We start from the raw sequence: 10,887 nt of genomic DNA on the forward strand, positions 1-10,887 counted from the left end.
GTTCTCAGTATTGAACGTGTCCGAAAGAAACGGTTTTCGATTCTCTACTGCTGATCCGAGAACCGCTGCACATTCGGTTACTCGCACATGCTCAGTATTAGCTGCTCTTGAGTTCTCATCAGTTCTCTCAGGAAAACATGTCTCAGTTCAGTGAACTTTTGGAGTTACAACATATAATTCAAGATATTTGTTTATTTCTAGTCGGAGGGACTGTCACTCATGTCAGAAAGTTAGTAACTATAGTAACTTGTGGGATCAGTGCTGATTAGAGACGCAAACCATTTAGAACGATTCAGTCCGATTTGGTGAACTGGTTCGACCGGTTCATAAAAAGATCCGGTTAAAAAGAACAATTCATTTGTGAACTGGACATCACTAGTCAGATTACATAGCAGAGCAGAATCATTCGAATATACTTCCGGGTTTCTACTGATACAAAGCCATATGCTAAATCGCTGAAGTAACCCTTTAAACTGAGCTTGGTCTGGTGATAGCCAGATTGTGTTTGCACTGTTAGTTATGATGAAAGCATCCGTTAATGTGCAGAAATCGAGTTGATGACGAGATCACTGCATTTATGACCTCAACATGTCTGTGATCGGCTACAATGCAGCCTTTCACAATCTAAATATAGATCTAAATATAACGCCACAACCGCGGTGTGTGTGGAGAGGTGAAGCATCGATTGACTGAGAGACAACTACTCTGTAAATGTTTGTTACTTTTCTCATTTGATTGTTTGTTCATTTGATTAATGCCATAATCAACACTTTTCGAGAGAGTTCCGCATGTAATACTAGCTATTTTAGATGCAATGGAGTCATCTAATCACAGCATTGGGCGTTTACACTGAAGTCTCACAGCAGCCAATCACAGCATTGGGCATTTACACTGAAGTCTCACAGCAGCCAATCACAGCAGTGGGCGTTTACACTGAAGTCTCACAGCAGCCAATCACAGCAGTGGGCGATTACGCTGAAGTCTCACAGCAGCCAATCACAGCAGTGGGCGTTTACACTGAAGTCACACAACAGACACGCCCCTTCAAACAGTGTTCAGATCAGAGGGATTAAATCAGGTTAGGAAAATGCATTTTATTTCTAAATTATGTACAAATCATACTAACATAAGTGCCCCACAGGAAACATCATAAAACAATAATGCAGTTTGTGACCCCTTTAAATGGTGCTATTTGATTCGGTAATAGGTGAATGGAATATAAAACTATAAAATATAATTTTTATTCATTTCAATTGTGTATGTTTTTTAATAATTTGTTTAATAGTTTGATGAATAGTTTAATCTATTGTGGAAAGTAAAAATTGTTAAATCCAACCACCAACCCTATCTGTAAAACCTCCCTAACAGCACAAATAAACTCAAGAGAAATACAACCTTTGAAATGAGTCGACTCCTTATATTGACCTTCCCTTTGAAATGTACACATTATTTAATATCACTCTAAAATATGTTGCGTTGTTTCAACCCAAATTTGAGTCAAATATGGACAAACCCTGGCCTAGAAATCTAGACGCACCCTAGCGGCAGCAAATCTAATCTGCCCGCAAGTGTCGTCTAGCAACTCTCAATACCCTTCTGAGCTGTATTCGCCTAACTCTTGCCGGGTCAATCACATCGTGTATAGAGTTGGTGGGCGGGGCCATAATGACGACGACCGAGTTGCGTTTGCGTGCTTCTAGTAAACACAAAAACTGGCGAACGGCGGCGGTCTTTCGAATCAGCTTTGACCGCGACTCTGGAAGACTTGGAGTTAAGCTTTTCTCTGAGAAAAGAACAAAGAACGGCACTGAAGTCATTCTTAAAAAGGGAAGATGTGTTCAGAGTTTTGCTGACCGGATACAGCAAATGTTTAATCTTTCAACGAGCTCTGTTTCACCTTCGTTGCTCTGGTTGGTTGTAGCGCTATCCTATCGCGTGCAGAGAGAGTTTGAAAGACAACCGTTTATCCCGCCCCTCAGATTGAGCCCTGTCTATGGTGAGTTTCCAGACCAAACATCTTGATGTGGGTCTGGCTTGTCAGGCTAGACAAACCCAACAGTTTGGTTAAAATCTGTATTTAAAAATATAAACGAACAGTTGGGTTTGTCCATATTTGACCCACATTTGTTTTAACCCAACATGTTTTAGAGTGAAGAAAAAAAAAAAAAAAAAAAAAAACCTTTCCAGTAAAGCTAAAGTTTATCTTGCGATTTTCAGTGAGTGACATATCAGTTGCACTGGTTTGATATGTATGAGTCTTGATACGACTACTACAAATCCTAGATAAGAGATACAGTATCTTTCAATGATCAGAGTAACACGAGTGTAAATGCATATTATACTTTGTATATGAATATAAAAATAAACAATGGCAGTGTTTTATAGGCGCCAGAATGTTCTGTACACAATTTCCAATGAAAGATTTGCATGGACAAGTAGCAAATTATATTTTTGCAAGGTTATTCTATTGCCAGATAATAATTATTTTTAATGTAGTGAAATATACTTCATAAATTAACCTGTTTATACTATTTCTGTAAAGATTACTGGCATCACTTTACAATAAGATCTCATTTTGTAACATTAATGCATTACATGAGCTAACAGAAATATATTTTTTCAGCATCCATTCAGTACGAATATTGTTTCTTGTTAGTTTATGTTAACTAATGTAAACCATTGAAACCTTAGTGTTACCAAATTGTTTGTAAGGATTTGTCTTTATTTTTATAGACTGAGAAAAGTCTTCCTCTCTTCCTACAACCAGTAGCTTAAAATATTCTGGTTAGGCAATAGAAGAAAGGTTAGGCCATAAAATATGAGCTATTTAACAAGTCCCAGAGGGCCAATGAATTTTACATAAAGAACTTGTTTTATGTGTGTGTGCACTGTAAACACTTTGCATTCGAATCCCATCTCTGAGCTCCAATCACAAATCATGTTTCCACTACAGCAGCTCTTCCACACTAATGATCCAGATGTGCAGTCAGATGTCACGTTTCCCATACTAAATTTTAATTACCCAGTTCTATCTAATGGCTTCCGTGTCTGCCAAATGCAGACTGCTTGTTCGCATAGGTAGACTAGTGTGGATCTCTAAATGCTTTGATGCATCTACCATGTGGGCATCATATCAGGAAACCAAATCCGGCCCAAATGTTTGGAGACCCTGCTGTGGATTTGCTCGATGTTGTACGTGTTTTTAGGCATGAGTACCTCCTCTGTGATGGACAGATGGATCAAGTAGCCACCACTTATCTTCACAAACTCCATGAAGCCGCTGCAGGTGACCCCGCTCTCGGCCAGGCCGATGGCCTCCAGGCTCTTGCAGCGCTCGTTGATACGGATCAGCTCTTTGTCCAGTGGCTCAAGCACATTGGCGCGCACCACTAGTTCAGCCCGATGCGTAAGTACTGGACCAGCTTGCTTCTCAGAATCACAACTGTTATAAATAAATATGAATAAGTAGTTTTGTGTTTAATATTGTTTTTAAGTTTCTGGCTAAATCACGATATTACTGTCTTACTGAAATACTTCTGCTATCAGCTGTGGGCCGCTATTACCTAAACCGTCTATTAATGCAGATTGTCTATCGTTCTTACTACTTTGAGTAAAGATAAAGGATGGATTAAGATTTGTTTTACAAATGTTTGTTACATCAGTCATTCACGTTAGTGCTGGGCTAACTTATGCGCTGTTATTGATACAGTTCCCGCATATGCACTTCAATAAGAAATATACACATGGGCTTGTGGATGGACATTAACATTGATGTCATAATGTACCTCAAGTCTTATTTGCGATTAATTACCTGTATGCGGTAAACCAATCACAACAGACTGGGCCAATCAGAGCAGAGCTTGAAAAGAGGTGGGATTTAGAGAGACTGATTCATCAGATGAGTCGTTTAATAATCATTGAAGAATGTGATATGCAATGTACATTAAGAGTAAATGAAAGTGATTTATTGACCTCTGATGCATCGAAACCTGTTGTTGGAGACCTCAGGAAAAAATAGGAAACTTTAAAATAGCATAACAGAGGTACGTTAAGGAATAATAAAGGTTTTGCCCAGTGAAAAAGCAGTTGAAAATAACAATGGTGTGTAGACCACAACAGGACATGCTTGGCAAATGGGTGTATTAATGGTGAATAGCGACGGCAAAGTGACCAGTCTTCATAAAATTACAAATTCATGGTTTCTAACAGCGGCAACGATCATTGTAAAGGCACATTAATGCAACAGGGAATGCCTTCAGCCAATGCCGGGACTTTGTTGAACGTCTGTCGGCCTAGATTTTGCGGTGTGTTCTGCATCGTTGATGTCTGTGGGTTCTTTTTTTTTTTTTTGGCCAACTGACTGTGCGTTCACACCGCCGGCGGCAAGAGCGGCAAGCTGGCCGGAAGTCATTCATTTTCAGTGGGGGAGAGTTGAAATCAGCTCAACTTTATGGTAATGAGCTATGACGCGGTTCGGCGGCAACAGGCGGCAACCAGTCAGAATGTAGAAGTGCTCCGCTTGAGAGAAATCCAGATAACGCAGGCCTGTAAACTTTGGTTCCGACCACATTAGTTCCCAAGCAAATTGTAGGAGAGGTTGATCATTGCTGTGCGGGTTTCCCTATCATTTCAAGACCATTCATAGTGATGTGTAATTTGTTTAGAAGTCGCGCAACACTATATATCGTCAATTTGCGTCATTGGAGGAATTTTTGGCCAGAGGCTAAAGACTACAGCCAGCAGAGGGAGCCATTTCCACGTTTTCAACCCGAGGATGGGGGATGGGAGATCGAACTCACAGCAATCAGCTCAGAGCTGCAGCCTCAGGCATTCATGTAAACGACGGCCAGCGGAGCAAAGTAAGTGTTTTAACTTCTCAATTTAATTCCTATGAAAGTTAAGCTTCCAAAGGCATGAACTGATAACGCGCCAGACTGAACACACGCTGTGAATCTATGCCCCGAGTCCAGTCGTGTTTACCTCAGCTCTCATCAGGAGAGCTCATTCAGCTCATCACGAATGTATATAATCTGACTCCTGCTGCGTTTGTGCTGACACTCCCTCAGCGGCTAAATCACATATTGAACAGACACGTTCAGTTTTTAATTGTAGTGTTGTTCTCTAACTGACCTGATTTTATGAAAATGAACGCGGTAGTTGTGGGAAAGTGAAAGTGATCCAGTAATCTAATAGCTGGCTTTGGGAGTGTCCTCACAGGGCAGCGAAACATTCTGGGAAATGTTGTCTTCAGGGCTTGACATTAACACCCGCCAAATGCGGGTAGATTTCAGCTGTGGCGGGTAAGGCAGCCACTCCCACTAGCCACTTTGGCGGGTTGAATATAATTTCAGCCAACAGCCAAATGAAATCTTTAGTCTTACAATTCTTTATCGATCAACTTGCAGTAAGTGAAGGCGGGATAGGCGGAATCGCGCTGAATGACAACAGAAGCGTGCAGAAGCTCTGTCACACGCGCAATCAGTTTTCCTTGTCAGTGTTGGGCAGTAGCATTGCTACATTTTTGAAGATCAAGCTCAAATTGGAAACCAACTGCCAAGTTGCGGATATACTTCACTTTCTACGTTCCTTTCTGCCTCGCGCAGAGCCTTTCAAAGGACTCCTTTGGCAATGAGCGCGGAAAGACGGGTTCGTCGCGTGAACTGGATACGCGCACTATCTAGTAGTTGACGTTTGTTTCCGAGTGCTCAGTTCGCTGTTGCACGCGCGTCATCCGCGCGGTGACAAAAGAGAAATCGTCTTCAAGTTTTAAAAGAATCTATTGTGTCTCTTGAATAAACACCTCTTATTAAAAGCATCAGGGTCCAGCCTGGCCACCTCTTGATATGAACGAATGAAACTTTTCCATGGAGAACACACACACACACACAAACATAGGCACGTTTTGTTTTTTGCCATGTTGGTACTGTTTGGAGCAGGTCTTAATTATTTTGCTACTGTAGCTTACTTTGAGCTGAGCTGAGTTGAGTTGTAAATTAACTTAGTTTCCTGCAAAAGTGCCCAAGTCTAAATTGAGCGTAAATGCAAACACATATCATACACATAGGCTACAGTGAGCATACAAACACTCTCGACACCTGGTTTTGTTAATATTATCGATCACATGTTTTTGTTGCCAAATCGATTTCGAAAATTTTTGAATAGCCTTTAAAAAAGTATCCATGTCTATCTGCTTGCATTTTATTGATCACAGAGATAGCGTTGATTGGAATGAAGTTGGTTCAATGTAAAATTAAATAAATAAAAACCAGCTTAGATATAGTAAACCACTTTTGCCAAGTTGCTGTAGCTTAGCTTGCTACATTTCCTATAGGGGGGTAACTTCAGTGTAGTGAAGCTTAATTTAACATAGAGTAGGCTATCTCACTCTGCATGTGAAAGTTTGAAAGGGTTTTAAATCTTCAAAATCAAGTAAAATGACTCAAAATCAAGTAATTTAGGCATGCCAAAGTCAACTTTAATCATATAAAATGTAATTTCCAAACTGCAAAATTGTGGCCAGTGAAAATGCTGAGTGGCTAGTAACTTTAGAAAACCACTAGCCACGGTGGCTGGTGAGCAAAAAAGTTAATGTCAAGCCCTGGTTGTCTTTCATCCCCATGAGAAAAAAATACATTTTCTGTCTTTTCTCAGTCTAGAAAGGGCCAAATAAAAAAAATAATTTCACATTTCTACTACATTAATGACCCAGTTTAAATACATATTCATCTTCCCAGCGCTGAAGTACCCCTTTAAAGGAACATGCTGACTTTTTGGGACTTTAGCTTTTTCACCGTATCCCCCAGAGTTAGATAAGTCCATACATACCATTCTCATCTCCGTGCGTGCCATAACTCTGTGTGACGCACCCACCGCTAGCCTAGCTTAGCACAAAGACTGAAGGTAAACGGCTCTATCTGGCCTACGGCTTAATGAGTGACTAAATAACGCCAACATTTTCCAACTCATTACGAAAAATTACGAACTTCCTAATTTTTATTCAAACAAAGTTCAATTTTACAATTACATCATATAGGCCTAAGCCTAAAGTTATGTTATAATTTGTAGAATCATTTGGATATATATATATGGATTTTTTTTTTTTTTTTAATTCAAGTGCGAGTTTAAAGTATGCACCTTGTCAATGACATGACATAAGCTTATATTAGTTTGCATGCAATAAATTGATAAACTCACACACAAGCAACGGGTCAATTTGGATTTCTTGTTGAGTTGGAACCTAGTTCATATTCAGTCTATATCCAGCCCATTAGATTTGCCATGACTCAGATGGTGAAGCGCTGACCTGCATGAGATACATGAGGACAGCTACTCATCTTCGGCAGCTTGAGCGTGTCACTGTTGATGGCGACCAGTACCTTCAGGGAAGGGTCATCAGCCGGTGTGTCATCAATTTTTATAGAGGATATAGAGCCTTGGAATTCACAAATACCACCGTCAGAGCAGAGACAAAGTGTGACTGAGAACAGACCAGACAAGACAGGCAAATTCAGTGCCGCTGGCTTCTCATACCCTTTACGTGAAGCATTATTTCATTATTTTATGAGGTCACCCCCACTATGGTCCTATTTGGATTGTAGGCATGCTGGTTTGTTTTATATTTATAACCTTTATTTAACAAGGGGAAAAAACTCTTGAAGGTCCTGGGCAAGACAGACAGCACACACTTAGTTAAACATGAAAAAACATTTAAACATGAAAAAATAATTGCTTATGAAAAATGTGTCAGTGAAAACAATTACAATCGGGTAAATCCATAAACAAATCATTTAAAATACTCTTAGAGTTTTCATTAGAGAGACCAACTCTTTAAAGCATAATTCACTTTGTAACTGATTCCATTTGGATGGAGCAGCATAACTAAATGTCCTTTGACCTTCAGGATGTTTAAAAGATCATACTTTTGTAAATGAAGAAGACCATACTTTTTTTTTTTTTTTACAGCTTTTTAAATGGTATACTACTGTAAATAAGAGGGAAGCAAACCCAGGATAGTTTTAAAGGGGTGGTTGATTATGATTTCACTTTTTTTAACATTAGTAATGTTGTTGTTTGAGTATATACAACATCTGCAAAGTTACGACGCTCAAGTTCAAGCAAATAGGGATATTATCTTTTAAAGAAATCGCTGGGACATACAACGTGTTTATTCATGAGTCACTAACCCTAAAATGTACATAAACCCCGTCCCCGGGAACACACAACAGAGGCCATGATGAGCAGAGGAAGAGCTGTTGTAGTTGAGCACATTTGGGAGTCTGCCCAACCTCTCACCTCCATCTTTTCACATTTATTGCAATACAGTACAAACACATATGCAATAGCATGCCATAAAAGCATGATGACAAAAGTCATAACCGTAATTAAACTAAACTACATATATTTTACCTCCATGCAGCATATATTCTCTGGCTCTGGATCTTACAACAGTTCCCACATGAGAGATTTCATGACAGAATATGCTAATCAATGTCTTGAAGATAGTTAATAACACATCAGCTACATAAATTCATCAACTAAATCAACTAAACATTTATTTAACACCCTGTCTCATTCTACATGTTGGCACTACTTCTTGAGTCTCTCCATCATTGTCAGACTCCGGTTTGAACATAAAAGGCTGAACAGTTTCTGATCTTTTCGTTGCATGTCTGTGAGGAACTGTTAAGGCAAGATCTTGAAGCTCCTCCCTCTTCCTGAAATAGGTCAGAGAGTAGCAGCTCATTTGCATTTAAAGGGACACACACAGAAACAGGGTGTTTTTACTCAGCCTCAAAACCTTACTTCACATACATACTGGGGACATCAGAGACTTATTTTACATCTTGTAAAAAGGGGTATTATAGGACCCTTTTAATATAAAGATGTACTAGTGCTTGAGTCTACAGATTGACAGCGCAGGCAATCCAAGCCGAGAGTACGGTAAACAATGATCGGTAAGGGCTTTTAAATTGGTTTTAAAACTTAAAGATCCATGATGCACTAAATCCAATGCTTATGTGTCTGCAGATATAATATCATAATAATCTAACACTGAAAAGAAAGTAGCAGCTCTCCTTGCTTCAAACAAAAGACATGACTTAACTCTAAAGAAAAATTTCAATTTGAATAAAGATTCAAACTTTTATGAATCAGTGTATTGATTCATGATTCGGATCGCCTGTCAAACTGCTGAAATCACGTGACATTGGCGATCCGAATTATTAATCAATACGCTGATTCATAACTGTTCAAATCTTTATTTGAGGATTGAAAACAAACGCGGAAGAGAAGACAATGCTGAATAAAGTCGTAGTTTTTGTTATTTTTGGACCAAAATGTATTTTTGATGCTTCAAGAGATTCTAATGAACTAACTGATGTCACATATGGACTACTCTGATGATGTTTTTATTCCCTTTCTGGACAGTCTGGACACAGTTTAGTGTGCATACACTTCCATGCACTCTCGGACTAAATATTAAATATCTTAAACTGTGTTCCGAAGGTCTTACGGGTGTGGCATGACATTAGGGTGAGTCATTAATGACATACATTTCTTTGTGGGTGAACTAACCCTTTAAATACAACTTTTTAATAAACAAGTTGAAATAATACAAACAATCTGGCTTTAACAGAAGCATATACCATTTATTAACAACCTCTGGGTTCACATTAGGTCTGTCTTTAATGGTTTATGAGTAATTGTTAAAAATCAATTTCCCTCTGGAGAAATTGAATTGGTTTTTACTTCTGGAACCTGGCTGTTTACTATGTTTTTGTACCTCCTCTCTTGCCTTCTGAGAGAAAATGGCCCTGATCTCAACAGAGAGCACTAGACAGAGTGAAATGACGACTGAAGGATAATCCAGCCTCCAGGTAAGGGCACTGACTCATCCAGATCTTTCTGGATGTTGAATTGTGTGACGACAATAAGGACACAAACAACAGAGCCACCTGGAAGCCATCACATTGATGTGTGATAAATCTTGTGAATCCCCTCCATCAAATTGGTACTTTTGAGTCCGGTGCAGTAAAAAGAAAAAAAAAAACTAACAAAAAAAAACATAAGAAGAACAGCTTTCTTTGTTTTTTAATCTTTTGTGACTAAGTAAGCCACAACGAGCCGCAACTTGTCACTTTCAATACTGGTTATGCAGTGTTTCAAACTGTCAGGATTTCGTGGAGTGTGAAATTACATGGTACAGAATTTTGACAGTGTGATATTCTATAGTAGCTCTCAACTATCGACAGGTTTTAAAACAGATGTTTGATGTTCAGCTGGTAGATGTCATATGGCAGGGGGGGTGAACAAGTTTCTGTTGTACATGAGACGTATATGTCCATGAAGCTTGGTCGTGCTGTGGAAATCATCCAGTGTCTTAATGGTCGCAGATTTTTACAGCTGTCAACCTGAAAAAAAAGTATATTATCTATATATATTAGCTTTTTAATTATTTTGTAAACTTACTTTTTTAAATCTTTTATCAGTTTTAAAATGCCAATTTTGATTTTAAAGGGTTTTTTCAATTTTAAAGGGTTTTTTTTAAAGACGAGAGAGGTATGTATCAACTCATTTAAGTTAAGGGAATAACATAGTTTAATATGAAAAGTCAGTGAAGTAACCCTTTAAAGGTGCACTGTGTCTTAAAACACTGAGTGGACAGGTGCACTTTTTTTTAAAGGTGCACTATCGTGGACTACTATATTTTAGTTCAATAAATGTTTTATTTAATATTTTGTACTTTTAGGGGATTTTATGGTACTAAATTATATTTATGCAGCAGTCATAATCCATTTATTAAAGGTGCACTAATGCAACAAAGGCGTAGTTTGATGATGCCAAGTTTGAGCGCAGAATCTTGGGACATGTGGTCTTCATCTCACAGAA

The sequence above is a fragment of the Pseudorasbora parva genome, chromosome 11 (assembly GCF_024679245.1).
Source record: "Pseudorasbora parva isolate DD20220531a chromosome 11, ASM2467924v1, whole genome shotgun sequence".
NCBI classification, from domain to species: domain Eukaryota; kingdom Metazoa; phylum Chordata; class Actinopteri; order Cypriniformes; family Gobionidae; genus Pseudorasbora; species Pseudorasbora parva.